The sequence below is a fragment of the Lissotriton helveticus genome, chromosome 9 (genome assembly GCF_964261635.1).
Source record: "Lissotriton helveticus chromosome 9, aLisHel1.1, whole genome shotgun sequence".
NCBI classification, from domain to species: Eukaryota; Metazoa; Chordata; class Amphibia; order Caudata; family Salamandridae; genus Lissotriton; species Lissotriton helveticus.
In genome coordinates, this window is record NC_136070.1 from 425,408,644 (window position 1) to 425,423,865 (window position 15,222).

At 46.5% G+C, this 15,222-nt stretch overlaps 1 long non-coding RNA gene across 1 annotated transcript in view; it reads left to right on the plus strand.

The window, feature by feature from the left end:
• The window catches only part of LOC144781392 (uncharacterized), a 134,203-nt gene that overhangs the window by 99,425 nt on the left and 19,556 nt on the right, over positions 1 to 15,222 (plus strand). Inside the window, exon 2 of the long non-coding RNA XR_013600974.1 lies at positions 14,966 to 15,025. This is a non-coding gene — a long non-coding RNA (uncharacterized LOC144781392). The remainder of the gene's footprint in view (positions 1 to 14,965; positions 15,026 to 15,222) is intronic.

Genomic DNA, 15,222 nt, shown 5'->3' on the forward strand with positions numbered 1-15,222 from the left:
GGAGAGTCGGGACTCAACCTCGGTGATCCTGGCTGTTGCATTACGGAGTCTTGGGAGGTGCATATGGCTTGAAGGATGGTGGCCAGATACCCTTTTGGCAGCGGCGTTGCGGCTGGGGCAGAGTTGCTGATGCCGGGGTTACCGGTGGTGTAATGTTCCATGAGTTTGAGAGGGAGGTGGCTTCATCACTTTGTCTTTACCCATGGTCACGTATTTAGGCTTCTGACCTGTCTTCAGTTACAGGAGGGAGGGGGGGGAAGCAATCTCTCCAGGTTCAGCCATATCCCAGCTGATAGAGTGGCCGGATATTCGTCTATCTTTCTCGTGTCTCGTGTGGCTTGTCTCTCGCCGCAGGCTGAGGGCCCTTCAGGTTTAGATTCGGACCCTATCCGTTTGGGTTGTCGGATTTGCTAGTGCGTCCACAGGGTATCAGTATATCAGGTTGGCTCAGCCTCCTGTGACCTGGGGAACCCGTTCGTCAGCAGGGCCCTTCTCTCAGAGTGTCATATGGAGCAAGCGGACAATTATTACTCAGCGTTGGAGTGGTCATCGGGCAAAGGGCTGCCTCTCTTCTCAAAGAAGCCATCAGCCGACCCCACCGACCTCAAGAATTACCGCCCCATCTCGCTCCTCCCGTTTCCAGCCAAAGTCATCGAGAAGACCGTCAACAAGCAGATGGCCGCCTTCCTCGAGACGAACGGATCCCTCGACCCCTCACAGTCCGGCTTCCGAGCCAATCACAGCACCGAGACCGCCCTCATCGCCGCCACCGATGACATCCGAGCCCTGATGGACAATGGAGAAACAGCGGCCCTCATCCTCCTAGACCTCTCCGCGGCTTTCGACACGGTCTGCCACCGCAACCTAGTGCAGCGCCTCAACAACGCCAGAATCCAGGGGAAGGCACAGGAATGGATCATCTCCTTCCTCGGCGGAAGAACACAGAGAGTCCGCCTACCACCGTACAAGTCAGAGGCCACCGAAGTCATCTGCGGCGTCCCCCAAGGATCCTCTCTGAGCCCCACCCTCTTCAACGTCTACATGAGCCCCCTCGCGGCCATCGTACGCAAACACAACCTCAGCATAATCTCCTACGCCGACGACACCCAGCTGATCCTCTCCCTGACCAACGACCCCGCCGCCGCCAGAGCCAACCTGCACGAAGGGATGAAAGAGGTAGCCGAGTGGATGACGACCAGCCGCCTGAAACTGAACTCGGACAAGACGGAGGTCCTCATCCTGGGCTCCTCACCCTCCGCCTGGAACGACTCCTGGTGGCCTCCCGCCCTGGGCACCGCACCCAAACCGACAGACCATGCACGCAACCTGGGCGTCATCCTGGACTCCTCCCTCTCCATGACCAGGCAAGTCAACAACGTCTCCTCGGCGTGCTTCAACATCCTACGCATGCTACGGAAGATCTTCTGGTGGATCCCCACCGAGACCAGGAAGACCGTCACCCAGGCCCTCGTCACCAGCCGACTGGACTACGGCAACGCCCTCTACGCCGGTACCACCGCCAAGCTCCATAAGAGACTCCAGCGGATCCAGAACGCCTCAGCCAGACTCATCCTCGACATCCCACGAACCAGCCACATCTCCGGACATCTGAGAGACCTTCACTGGCCTCCCGTCAACAAAAGAATCACCTTCCGCCTCCTCACCCACGCACACAAAGCCCTACACGACCAAGGCCCGAGCTACCTCAACAGCCGAGTCAACTTCTACACTCCCAAACGCCACCTCCGATCAGCCAACCACGCCCTCGCCGCCGTCCCCCGCATCCGAAGAACGACTACAGGAGGAAGGTCCTTCTCCTACCTGGCCGCCAAGACCTGGAACTCCCTCCCGACCGACCTGCGCCTGACCCAAGACCACCTCTCCTTCAGGAAGAAGCTGAAGACCTGGCTGTTCGAGCAGTAGCGGCACCCCCCCCCCCCAGCGCCTTGAGACCCTACGGGTATGTAGCGTGCTTTATAAGTGTCACTGATTGATTGAGAGTCCTTGGGGGCAGGACCAGACTTTGGAGCCCAAGTGGCAGGTGCCAAAGGTTGGGTGTAACCCCGCCAGAGGTCCGCTGCTGGTGTTCCCTCCCTCGGGTGCTTGGCAGGTGCTTCTCGGAGCAGTTAGATAGATGCCCTTGGGGGCGCACACCGCACCCCAGATTCTCGCACCGGTACCCTTCCTCACCAATCATCTCCTCACCTGGGCGGGCGGTCTGTAATCACCCGTTCTTCATGGCCTCCACCTGCCAGTCCGGTGCGAGATTGGATAGGCTTGTGTGTCTGTCACTCCACGGTGGGTCCCCACCTCTCAGACTAGTGTCACTGAAACTCCTGCAGGGCCCACTGCTCAACTGGACTCCCATAAGAAGGGGAGGAGAGATGGAGGTCAGCAGCGTCTCCACAATTATCTCTCTCCGGGGGAACTCCTCTGCTCATCTAGGCAGGGTGGCCTAATCCATGCTCATGTGCTCACCCTGGCATTCCTTGGAGAGGTGGTCAGGGCTCTGTCTGCAGCACTAGCGGAGGCCTCGGAGACCCGAGTGCTCCCCTTCCTGGGACTAGGCAGGCCATCGATCCTGTCCTGCAGAGTTGTTGCTTCCGAGGGAAATCAGCACAGCCCAACAGCCCTCTCTGGTAGGTTGTGCATTATGCGCGGGCCCCCGAGGTCCAGGCCGGAATATAGGCTGCAGGCATGCAGGTTTTAGGCCTGGGAGGCCACCGGGGACGTTCTCGCACCACCCGCCATGTCAATGTCACCACTCAGCCTCTTGTGCCACTTCTTCCTTCGTGCAGGTGGCAGGTGTTCAGATGCACCTCAGGGTTCCCCTTGGCCAGCCCAGCACAAGTTCAGGGGGGACTTACGTGAGTGCAGTATCCCTTTGGGCTGTACCTCGGGGCTGGTACCTCTACAAGTCTCTTGGCGCCAATACACAGTGCGGCTCCCGGGAGCAGGAAGGAGAAAGTGCAACTCCTTTCCCCGCAGCCCTGGTCTTCCCCCTTGGTCGTGCACCGTACCCTGCTCCGGTAAGAGAGCCTATTTTAGATCCGGGCTCCTCCTGCCAGCCGCCTTCCGCACGTTTGTTCAAGAATTTCTTCTGCGTCCATCGCTGCAACTCAATGGAGGCCCCAGCAGCCCTGGGGAATCCCCCACCGGGGGATGGGTAAGTTGTGGCTCACATCACCAGTCTCACTGTGGTCAAGGGAGGTCAGGGCAGGCAGGGGAGCCCCACCGGCAGAGAGCGTGCATCGTAGGCCCCTGGGATCTAGGCTTGGGTGTCGGTGGCAATCATACGGGTTTATGGAAGTCTCACCCTCGGAGCCAATGTCAGGCTGACGTCTTCTGCACAGTTCTCTCATGAGGTTGCACCCATTCTCTCGGCCGGCACCAATTTCAGTGGGCTGCTGCCCACCGGGGAGATTCGCGTCACAGGCCCTCCTCCCTGTCCCTCTGGGGGACTGCCATTTTGTATGTTGCATGAGAGTGCCTCTTTAGTTCAATCGGTGGCAGCCCCTCTGTCGCTGATTGCCCGGATCACTGCCAGTTGACTGCCACCAGATGCAACAGCCAGCGACCTTGGGTAGGTGTCTTAAGATTAGCGGGGATTCGAGCGGATGGCGGAGGGGTCCGGAGCACTCTCAGAGTGCGACCGCCATCTTGAGGCTCGGAGTCACTCCCCCTGCATATTTTACATTTACTGCAGATTGTTGCAGGTGTCTCCAAAGGGTTTTGGTTAAAATGGTAGTAACAGTCTTGAGTGGCTGTGTGTGAGAGAAGTTTAAGGATTGTTTTGAATCACGGTTTGTTCAAAATCTTTTATTATTTGATGTGGGGAATAGTTTTAATTTTAATGTGGTTTAGTAGTTGATTGTAAATTCTACTTTGCTTATTTGGTAGTAGGGCATATGTGAATGGTATATTAGTGTTTTCATATTGATGAAGGATGGGGTATATGTGAATGAATGGTATGGTGAATGGTACCTCGATTGTGATTTGTTCTGGAAGTTTACGGAGTATATCTTTCAGTATTTTAGTTATGGGCTCTAAGGAATTAGTACTCACCTCTCTTAAATTTTATAGTACATGCCTTACTTCGAATTCTGTTACATTTAGGGGGTGGTTATGTTCCCTTACATTGATAACAAATTCATAATTTTTAGTTGCCCACCAACAGCAAGCATTAGAGTAATATTTAATACATTTCTAATGGATAGTTTCCGTGCTTATACTTTCTTGGCTGTAAGTGTTGCCCATGTGAGAGATTAGTTGTTTCCCTTTCTGTGATGTATCTTGCTCTTTCTGTCATTATGTCGAAAAATAGTGTAAAACTAGAAAGAATTAAGGGTTTAATTCTGAGTTTGGAGATCTGTGGACTGTCAAACCCGGGGTGGCACATTGGTGGCGATGCGGCTACTGCTATACCGGTGGTCTGCCCGCCTTATTATGACTCTTGTGGTCAGACCACCATTGGACTGCCGCAACCGCCAGGGATCAGTGATCCCTTGGCAGTGGCAGGCGGTCCTAGGCCGCAATATGCTGGCAGTGCTGCTTCTGCACCACCAAGCATATTATGAGTTTCCTCACTGCAACAGTTTTGATGGCTGTGAGCCCTCCGTGAAAAGATCTGCGGTGAGGAAACTAAGGGGGCCCTACAGGGCCTCCTCTTGCCTCAGGACCTGGGGGTGCATGCAGGGAGCACATGGTGTGCTGGCAGGGAGCACATGGTGTGCTCCCCTATCTCTATGCAACCCCTGTTCCTACATTGCATGGACTGCACAGTCAATGGCGTGCATTAACGTTCTTTGGTATTCCCATTGTGGTGCCTTTCTAAGACTCACCACTCTGGACCACCAAAGCACCGCCCGCCAGAGCAGGAGAAAACTCCTAATCTGTCGGGTGGTTGGCAGACGGCTTTAGTGGCCTGCTGCAAACACCACCAAAGTCGTAATCAGGCACCAAGGGCCTGATTACAATGCTTGTCGGACTCTTGTCTGGCCGGTACTGTGGCGGAAGCAGGACTGCCCAACTAGAAGTCAGGCTGAAGCACATGCCGCAATACAAATTATACAAATTTGAAACATCCCTGCACTATGTGACAGACACCATGTGGTGCCTGCCACATGGTGCAGGGATTTTGGTGCCCCCCAGACCCCATAGCGGAGGGCCTGGGGGAAAGAGGGCTCTGCTAGAGGAACCCAAAATCACTTTCCTCCTGCCAGGGCTGAAAGGGACATCCTAACCCCTACGGCGGTGCCTGAGCAGGCACCGCCGTCGTTGTAGGGAATAGGAGTCCGACTTTCGGCATAATGGGCTCCTTGATCCTGTCGGACGCAGCGGTCTGTCCCCCCGACAGCTGAGCTCCGACCGCCTGCATCCTAATGCAGCGGTCGAATCCAATGAGCTAGATGCCGGTGGTACTGATGGCAGCCATTTCACCGCCCCCTGACAGAAGCCGTTCCACCACCATCATAATCAGTCACTAAATATTCAAAAAATTACAATCCATTTTTTATTGACAGACACATTTATGGTACACGTTTCCTATTTCATGCTAACATATGTGTTCTTGCTGGTAATTCCAGTCTTTATTTTCAGGTTTTGCTTTGGGGGTGTTGTAATGTGTGTAAGGGGGCTGCTTTTCTGTTGGGGAAAAAAAATTGCCTTAGCTTTGTTTGTTTGTAGTTAGAAGGGGCTGAAGGATTTTTTAATTATTTTTAGCATGAGTTGGTATTTAGTAATTTCTTTACTTACTTAGTGTTTGCGTGCCTTTTTCCCAGAATGTGATTGCTGCAATTTTTTGGTAGATTAGTGGTTTCTCAAATTGTTGTAATTTCTTTTTAGTAACTACAGTTAAAGACATAAAAGAAGTAGAGTGTTTTGTTTGTTATTTGTTATGTTACATTTTTAAAATGTAATTAATTGATAAGTTATTATACAGATCTCTTTCACTTGCTGTGGAAAGTAGTTGTGTATATTTTCCCACTTCTCTTCTCAGGTCATGTTTGAAAAATACAGCAGAGTATCGCTTTTGCTGTTTTTGGAGTAGAAAGAAGTTACATTTTGTGTGCCTTTTATATTGTTAGTTTAATTGTTTGTATTATTTTATTGGTATTTTGGTTTATGTTTTTTTAATTGGTTAGTGTTACTTTTAGGTTGAATTTATATTTCGATATTTTTACTTTAATTTGGTTGTATTATTTATGTATATATTTATAATTATTTTTGTTTAATGATTAAATGTTAGTACTTGTTGTAAATATACTTTGGGGGGGAATTTATGTTTATTTTAGTAATTTAAAATTGTTACTATGTTGTTATTTAGATATGTTTTAATGTTCATTTTTTCTTTTTGTTTAACATAAAATGTTGTTATGTTTATGTTTTGTAATTAAAATTGAAAATAAAAGAAACAAAAATTTGTAGAGAGCACTAAACCCAAAGGTGTCAAAGCACTGAGCCAAAGATAGCCTCCCTACCTGAAACTGAGCAGCAACAGATGACAGAACCTATAAGGAATAGAGCAGTGTTTTGAGATGTTTTTTAAATGCAGTGAAGGAATTTACTTCCGAGATGTGAGCGGGCAGAGTATTCCAGAGTTTAGAAGCAGCATCCGAGATGGAACCCCCATCAGGCTTTCAAATTTTTTTTTTTTAATATATTTTATTGATTTTTTAGATATTTACTCACAGCGATCAACAATAATTGAAGCAGAGTACATACGACATGAATTCTTACAATCATTCCAAGTGATTCAGAAAATATAAGAAAAGAGTCCATGAACCGCTACATTGCATTTCACTTGCGTTACTGTACATAGTATAATAAGAGGAGACTGGAGAATCGTCAAATAGGATTATTTGCGCTCACAAGGACCCTGTCGTGATAAGAAGAAATCACGTGTCTCAAAGGAGATAGTTCTACAGCAAATAGAAAGGGTGTTTTGTGAATCAGGATAACGTGGTATAATCTCTAGTATAGTCTGAGAAAGCAAAAAGAAAGTATGTGTATTGTAATTGGCTTTAGAGAGTGTGCAGCCTGTCAGGCGTTCAATTTGCATTCCTCAGATCTGGTATGCGTTTGTCAGTGAAATGTGCGATTGGGTATTTTCGTAATCCCGCGGCTTCTTCTCTGTGGAGGGTTACGCTTTCCGCCCTGGCCCAGTTGTCAAAGGAAGTGCACCAGTATTTTGCCTGTGGGGGCTCGTTGCGTTTCCAATGTTTAGTGATCAGCCTCTTTGCCGTGATCATCCCAAGGTCCCAAAATCTAGACGGGACTTTGTTTAGTTTCGTCCTCATATGCATGTCTCCCACGTGTGTCGCAGTTCCCCTCCCACGCTCCCCGATAGTATGTCCATCACGGTTTGCCAGTATGTCTGCAGTGTGGTACAGGACCACAACATGTGTAGTAAGTCTGCGCCCACAAGGGAGCACCTCGGGCACGCAGATGTTGTGACCTCGAAGTATCTATTAATCTTGTCAGGTGACAGGTAGGCTCGGTGGAAAATATAAAGTTGAATAAGTTTGAACCGGGAGTTGCGGGGGACGTTGGTGGCTCCAGACAGGACCGCCGCCCACTCTTTATCTGTCCATACCCTGCCCCTGTCTTCCACCCATTTATCCCTCACGGTCTGGAGGGAGCATTGTGTGTGTGTCAAGAGAGCTTGTACCAGCCAATGCACCACGTGTGAGCCTCGGCCCATGATGTGTAGATATTGCATTAGCATGTGTGTCGGTGGCTCCTCAGATAGATCTCCCCAGCTCTGTGATAACGTATGTAGAATCGCTGCATGAAGAAGGAACTCCCATCAGGCTTTCTGATACCTGGAAGTCATCACCTTCCTACAGAGGAAGGATATAAGGGGTCTGCATGGGTGTAGCAATGAAAAAGGGAATTCAAATGCCTGGGTCCTTTATGGTACAATGCTAGGAAGACCAAGGTGATCCAATTAACAACTGTGAGCCAGTGAAGGGAGCGAATCCCATCTGTGACAGAGAGATGTTTGGGAATGTTGAGAATGTGACGGGCAGCCGCATTCTGAGCCACTTGAAGTTTCTTTTTTGCAACACATTTTATTGGCTTTTACAGAAAAAGTAAGAGCGGAGAAGTGAATACATTTAGCGCCAGATGTACGACACGTTTTTGCATTCGCAAACGGGTTTGTGACCCATTTGCGCATGCAAAAACCTACACGGCCATCCATGTATTAACACTAATTTGCAAGTCGGAAAAATTGCGACTTGCAAAATAGTGTCTTGCAACTCGCTATTAGGAAGGGGTGTTCCCTTTCTAATAGCGACTTACACACCATGTATGAATGTTTTTTTGACTGCAATTGCAGTCGCAAAACACTCGCAATTTACCGCCCTCTTCAAGAGGCTGGTAATGCAGTCGCAAATGGGAAGGGGGCCCCCTTTGCGAATGCTGGGAATTTTTTTTAGGGGCAGGCAGAGGTCCGGGGGACCACTACCTGCCCTTCAAAAATGAAATAAAAATGTTCCATTATTTTTTTTTTTATGCATCCCTTTTTCTTTTAAGGAAAACGGGCTGCATTAAAAAAACTGCTTCATTGAAAAGCAGTCCCAGACATGGAGGTCTGCTGAGCCCAGCAGGCCACCATCCCTGGGCGGGCCAGCCATTCCCAATGGGGTCGCAAATTGCGAGTGGCTCAATAATATCCATGAGCCTAGCATTTTGCGCCCCCATTGGGAATCGCTAACAGTGTCTCTGACACTGTTGTACATTGGCTTTTCGAGTCGCAAATTGCGAGTCGCAATTTTTCTCAATTTGCGAGTCGCAGAGGACAATGGTTGTACATCTGGCCCTTAGTACACAAGGCTTATGTTACTTGGTAGTATATTGTACCATACAATGGGGTTACATACATTATGGTGACCAAATACAATACAGTAGAGTGTGCTGTAGAAATAAGATATTCAACATATAGCATGTCCATACATTGATAGCTGTGTCTACATAGCAACAGGCAGGTGTCTCTATCAATTGTTGAGTTGAAAGATGGCCTGCTTGAGCAACATAAATTATTAATGTCATGTAGGCGCATTATGCAGTGGCATTCATGCAGTAAGATCTTCCAGTGACTATCTTCGTCTAGTATTTAATGGCAATAGAAGTATGGTTGTGTGCATTTTTTATGAGACTCTTCCCCTTATGCCCAGGCCTCGTCCTTCTGGGAGGTAGCAGTAGTGGTTATTAGGCTGTGAACATATCTAACACTTAACCACCTAAAGTGTATTCAAGGAAGACTGATAATGTTGATGTGTAATGCGTTACAATAATCCCAACACGAGGTGACGAGAGTGATGATAACTGAGTGACACATTTCCAAAGAAATGAAAGGGGAACTCTTTCTCAGAGTCCTAATGATAAAGAAGCAGGTGCTGGTAGTACGACTGACCTGTACGTCAAAGCTAAGCGCTTTATCGAAGATAACACTGAGATTGTTTGCTGACTTCACAGAAGTGGGTAGCGGGCCACAGGTCTCCAGCCACCAGATATCGGACCAGATGGAATCCTGGGTTCCGAACAACAACAACAACTTGGTTTTGTCTGTATTTAGTTTTTAAAAGTTGTCTCTCATCCAGATACTAATGTTGGACATGCGCTGATTACATTTCGCTACCATGGGGGCTAGGTTGTCGGAGATAAACTCAATGATCTGCTTAAGATAAAACTTGAAAACTGAAGGATTGCACTAGTTAAGCAAGAGGGGCAGCATACAGATTAAAAAGAGATTTGCTCAGGGGTGAGCCCTGGGGCACCCCACATAGGAGGCTAAAAGCGTCAGGGGCTGATTATGAGTTTGGTGGTCTTGGTGCAGGCCACCAGACCAGCGCCTCGCCCCAAGACCGCCAAACACGTAGTCAGCCCACCCGCTGCATTCCGACTGGAATACAGGTCGGGCGGTCCTGTGGTGGTGGTCCCAAGGCAATGCCTTTCTAAGACTCATAGGGGAGCCTTAGAAAGGCACCACGGGGAGGGCGCTGCCCATTCATGAAAGGATTGGAATTCACAATGTTTTGCATTCTGTTCCATGCAGGAACAGAGGGTGCATACAGACAGGGGGGCACACCATGTGCCCACTACATTCACCCCCAGGCCCTGTAGGCCCCCCTTAGCTTCCGCAACACCACACTTTTCGTGGTGGTCTCACTACCATGAAAACTGTGGTGGTGAGGAAATTCATAATATGCTTGACGGTGTTGCAGCAGCACCACCAGCATATTGAAGACCGCTGCAAGACCGCCAAGGGATCATGGTTCCCAGCGGCCTTATGGCGGTCTGACCGCCAAAATTGTAACACTGCGGTTGGACCGCCGATGTGGCTGTAGGCGCACCACCCATTGCGGCTTTGTCGGTCTATTCGACTGCCAAACTCGGAGTTAGCACCTTAACCTTGAAACCTCCACCGCTGGCAATTTGCAGCTAATAGGTCAGAAAAGAGTGGAGAAGATTAAGGGAAGTCCCACTGACACCAGCTTGCTGTAATCGTTGAGCCATATGCAGGGGTGAGACTGTATCAAATGCTGTGAATATTCATTTAAATCATTTTTTGTTGATATTAATGTAATTGTTACTTTGTGTTGTAATATTTTTGCCTATTTATATGTTTATATAAATATCACAATATTTTTGTTACCAATATAGGTGACAATAGATATTTCTAACAGTGATATTTTAGTTATAGATATTTGTGCTTTCATTAGTTAAGTATTGAAAGGTAATATTTTTATATCAATATTTATTTTCCAATACTTTTGTAAATCAATATTGTTAGCATAAATATTGTCATTGATCAATACCGTGAGCATCATCCACTATTTTATAACATTGTTGTCTTGGTGCTACAACCAGTCCAATTGGAGGTAATCAACTTGGTTATTTGATGTTTTCTGTGTAATTAGATGCTTTGCTACATGGCAAGGATGCAAGTTTGGATCTAGAGTGGAAATTGTTAAGGTCATTGGGGTCGGCACCTGTTTTTTATGAAGAGGGTGACTGACTGATTCTGAGGCATGCCACAACTGCACCTTAACTTAAAGAGGAGCTGATCATATGAGTCATGCAGTGCATAAGGGATGAAGATATATGTAGTAGAAGCATGAAAATGGCCCATCAAAGTGAGCACATCACCGCATAGTGGAAAGAGTGTTTTCCATATCAGTTTTAGCGGGCCTTCAAACAAGGTCCAGTAACCCATGGATTTGAGGTACGATTGTTGCTATTGTTGAGAGGGAGTGCTCAATCTCATATATTTTTTCCTCCACAGTAATGCATTTATATAGGGCAAGTCCCTCAGTGGGCCTTCAATTCATATGCACTTTACATCTGGGTCATCACTCTGGCTTTATCTTCGTGTTCATCATCATCTTCATGCAGACCACTCTTACAGTTAGCCACTCTACAGACACCATTGACTGTGAGGAGGGTAGAAGTGATCCTTTATATTTACACATACAATGATTGTACTTACATATACGAGATATAATATTAGGGGTCCATCTGGAGATACAGTGAAGATTACAAAAAAAAGAAAAAAAAAACAACGGCACACTGCACTGTCTATTGCGGAACTTAAGATTGCATGTAAATCAAGAAAAACACAAGGTAAGGGATGGGGCCGGGGTTGCTTTGCAGAATCCAGGAGCCAATCCCTATGAAAATGTCAATCACGTAAACAAAGGTGAGGATTAAAGATCACACTAATCGAACACCAAGAGCTTGGGAGCCCACAGCCCAGCAGCACTCATAAAACTGCTCAAAGTAAACAGGTGCACTTAAGGAAGAAGAACTGCAATGCAATTATGAGACAAGTAAGGCAAAGAGGCATAACAAGAGACCGAGTGGAATAGAAAAAGCTAATGGAACCAAAGAACTGTAGCAGACATGCAAGAGGAACGAATTGAGGTACAACTGGAGAACGGTCAAGGCACGACAAGTACAAGTATACTAGAAACTGTAACACGCTACACAGAACAAAGCTGGAGATTAAACATGTAAAGAAAAACTCAAGGGGGCCGAACTAATCTGAGATAAAATCCTAAATTTACTACTTTTGGTATTCACAAAAGGCATTTAGTAGTAGTACAGTTAGGAATCCTAACTTTACTACTACTAAATGCCTTCTGTGAATACTAAAAGTAGTACGTTTAGGATTTTATCTCAGATTAGTTCTATGAATCGATCCCAAGGAGAGTAGAAATTGTAACAAGCAAGATTCAGAGACTGGAGAGAAAACTGGAGCATGCAAGAGAAACACGAGTAATAGACGTAAAAACTAGAAACAACAAGTAGACTGGGGATCAGGACACAAGACAGAAAAACAATGAATAAGCTAAGGGGCAGTTGAATCAAAAACAGGAAAACAAGACAGAAAGCAAGGGGAAATAGTAGCAGTAACAGAAGGGACACATTTTAGAGAAAGGAGCACAAGAGCTGCACTTGCTACCAGATTCGAGACAGAAAATAGAAGAAAAAAAGTAATTTAGTGCTGGTAGAAATCTACAGCAAGCGGCAGCAGAACAGGATACAGTCTTAGGCAGTAGCAAAGCAGGAACTTGTGAGCTACAGACAAGTTAATTGAGCAATGCATGAAAGAAGAGCTTCATGGACTAGCATTTTATAAGCAGTTCCTGATAGCAGTAATCCCAAAACATACTCAATTTACTAGGGTGGACAAGGCTAGTCACAAGAGTCTGTAGTTCTAGTCTCTCATTAGTTTTGGAAGAGAGAATACAGTGCTGAGGAATATCAGAGCTATCTGATCTTTTCCATGGTCTTGAAGTCCTCTTGTATCTCACTTTAGGTACAGCAAGGAAACAACCCAGGGAAAATCAGAGCTACGTTAAAACCATACTAAATCAAGACATGCAGCAAAATAGTTACCATGGAAACCCTTCTCTTAGAATCTCCACTTGGTGCATACGGCAGACAAAAAGGAAGTAATTACTTCTAAGTAACACACATTCCAGTATTTCTGTTGTGTTTCTAGGAAACGTTTAGCAACTCACTTACATTCTAGTCACATCCCATTCTCAGAAACAGGCACTGAAATAGGGCCTTATCTCCATGGTATAGCTGTCCATATTAGAATATTCAAGGCTTATAGCCTCCATGTTAATGGATATTAACATCATCTACAGAATGGTGATATCGACTCAGCCAACCAGGCTTAGACACCAGGCACTGACTACTGTTGTTTGCCTTCATTCAAGGTCTTTCTGTGTGGAGTATGTAAGTGGAAGAGGACCATAAAGAAGATGGGAACAGCTGCCTTGTGTGTCTGCATGGAAAAGGGAGTTTGGAGTGGATGAGGTTACACTTACATGATGTTGGGCATTAAGGCCTGCTATTCATTCCTTCCTCTCAAAGAGCACCTTCTCTCCTTTTCTGCTTTAGTATTTTCTAAGGAAATATGTAACTCAATTTACATTAGATAACAACAAATATTTTCTCAGTTAAAGTATGGAAAAGTATAGAAAAACCTGCTTGTAATAACCACACGGAAACTTATATAAAATACCACACAACTTGGACAGAAAGCATTTGTGATGAGCCAGAGGGAATTGCAGAAAATAATCTCTCTCGGGCCAGGCAGGAGTTAAAAAGAGCTTGGGTGGTTTACCCACCCGTATGGCCATATTTATATGCTGCACATGCTAGGGGGGGAGGTGGGGGGATGCAGTGCCTCTCCTGCCCCAGTGAGGCAACTGAGTGACAGTCAGAGTATGGTAGAAGCCTTGCACACCAGCATGCATTCTGCAGCACACATAGAAAGAGGAAAAACTACTCAGATTATTGGTTGTGTGCAGGAAGGTGTCCCTTCCTGCACAAAAACAATCCTTTTCCAATGCAGGCACCCTTGCACGGGTGCCTGCACTGGCACCTGGCAGCACACTGTGGACAGGAATGTGCCGTATGGTGTTAAATACTGTGCATTCCTGCCCTTTCCCTTTCGCGCAGCCCAGCAAGGTGGCTTGATGTGCTCTGTTGTGCTATGCTGTGCTGCATGCAATAATGATAAATCTGCCCCTAGTCAGTGATGACCCCCAAAGGATTAGACTATTATGAAATATTTTAGTGACTGGTGGTCAAGAAGTGTAATTTCTTGTTACATTGGATAACCCCAGGATATTATCTGGTTGTACTGTTATCTGTTTATTGAGACAAAGTGGATATAATTCCCTTGAATTGAAACATTTTCGTGCTTGTAAACCATTTTCTTGCAGCGCGCAGTGTCTTCCACTAGGTGTGCAAAGCATACAACTCTTTTACCAGACATTTGAGAGTGAAATAACTTGTTCAGAGTACTAAATATTTGCCTTACAGAGAGATTTCTTTCAGAAAGCACTTCTTGGAAGAAAGGACTCTAGTGAGTCCCCCAATCAATTCAAATTGCATTTGCTTCCATTCCCACACCCAAAGGGGTCCAGAAAATGATGCTCCCCTGCATGCCTTCATCGGCTGGAACTCCTCCAACAACAATTCTGTCAACTAGGTGACACTACTATGAGATGTGCCTGTGAAACGACAAGGATCCATACTCAACAAGGCCTTGACACATTGCGGAATCAATGTATTCTCCAAATCAACGCCAGGTTCTGCAAAGAGATACAATCTCTGAAAAGAACATCTAAATCTCTTTTATCTTGCATTTTAATGTCTGCGGTTAAAGATTGAGAACAGATGGGGCAGAGGGTGTTGGACTGCTTTTAGTACTACTGTAACACTAGAACGTGAAAGAGACTTCTCTGTTGATGAGTGAGGCACATTTTATTGGGATTTACTTCCCACTCAATATCTGTGAATAGATTGACAACACCTTTTAATCTATTTTGAAGGTGAACTGTGGAGTTGATCAAGGTTTAGCCCTACCTTTAGTTTTAAGTGGTTATATCCACCATGATGTTGAAATAATTAAACTCTACCAATTTCCATCCCACAGGTGTGGCTCACCCAGCTCTTCAAGTTAAATTGACATGGGCTCCAAAGGAGCCAACGAAAGGTAAGCAATCTAATCTTTTACAGCCGCGGTTCTTAACCTTTTGACTTCTGTGGACCTCCAATGAATCATTACCAGAATCCGGGGACCCTCACTGAGTCATTATTGGAAGATGGGGACCCACTGCCTAAGTAATTTCTATGATTCGAACCGCAAAACAATACACACTAAAGGGTCTGACAATTTCAATTTTAGCCCCA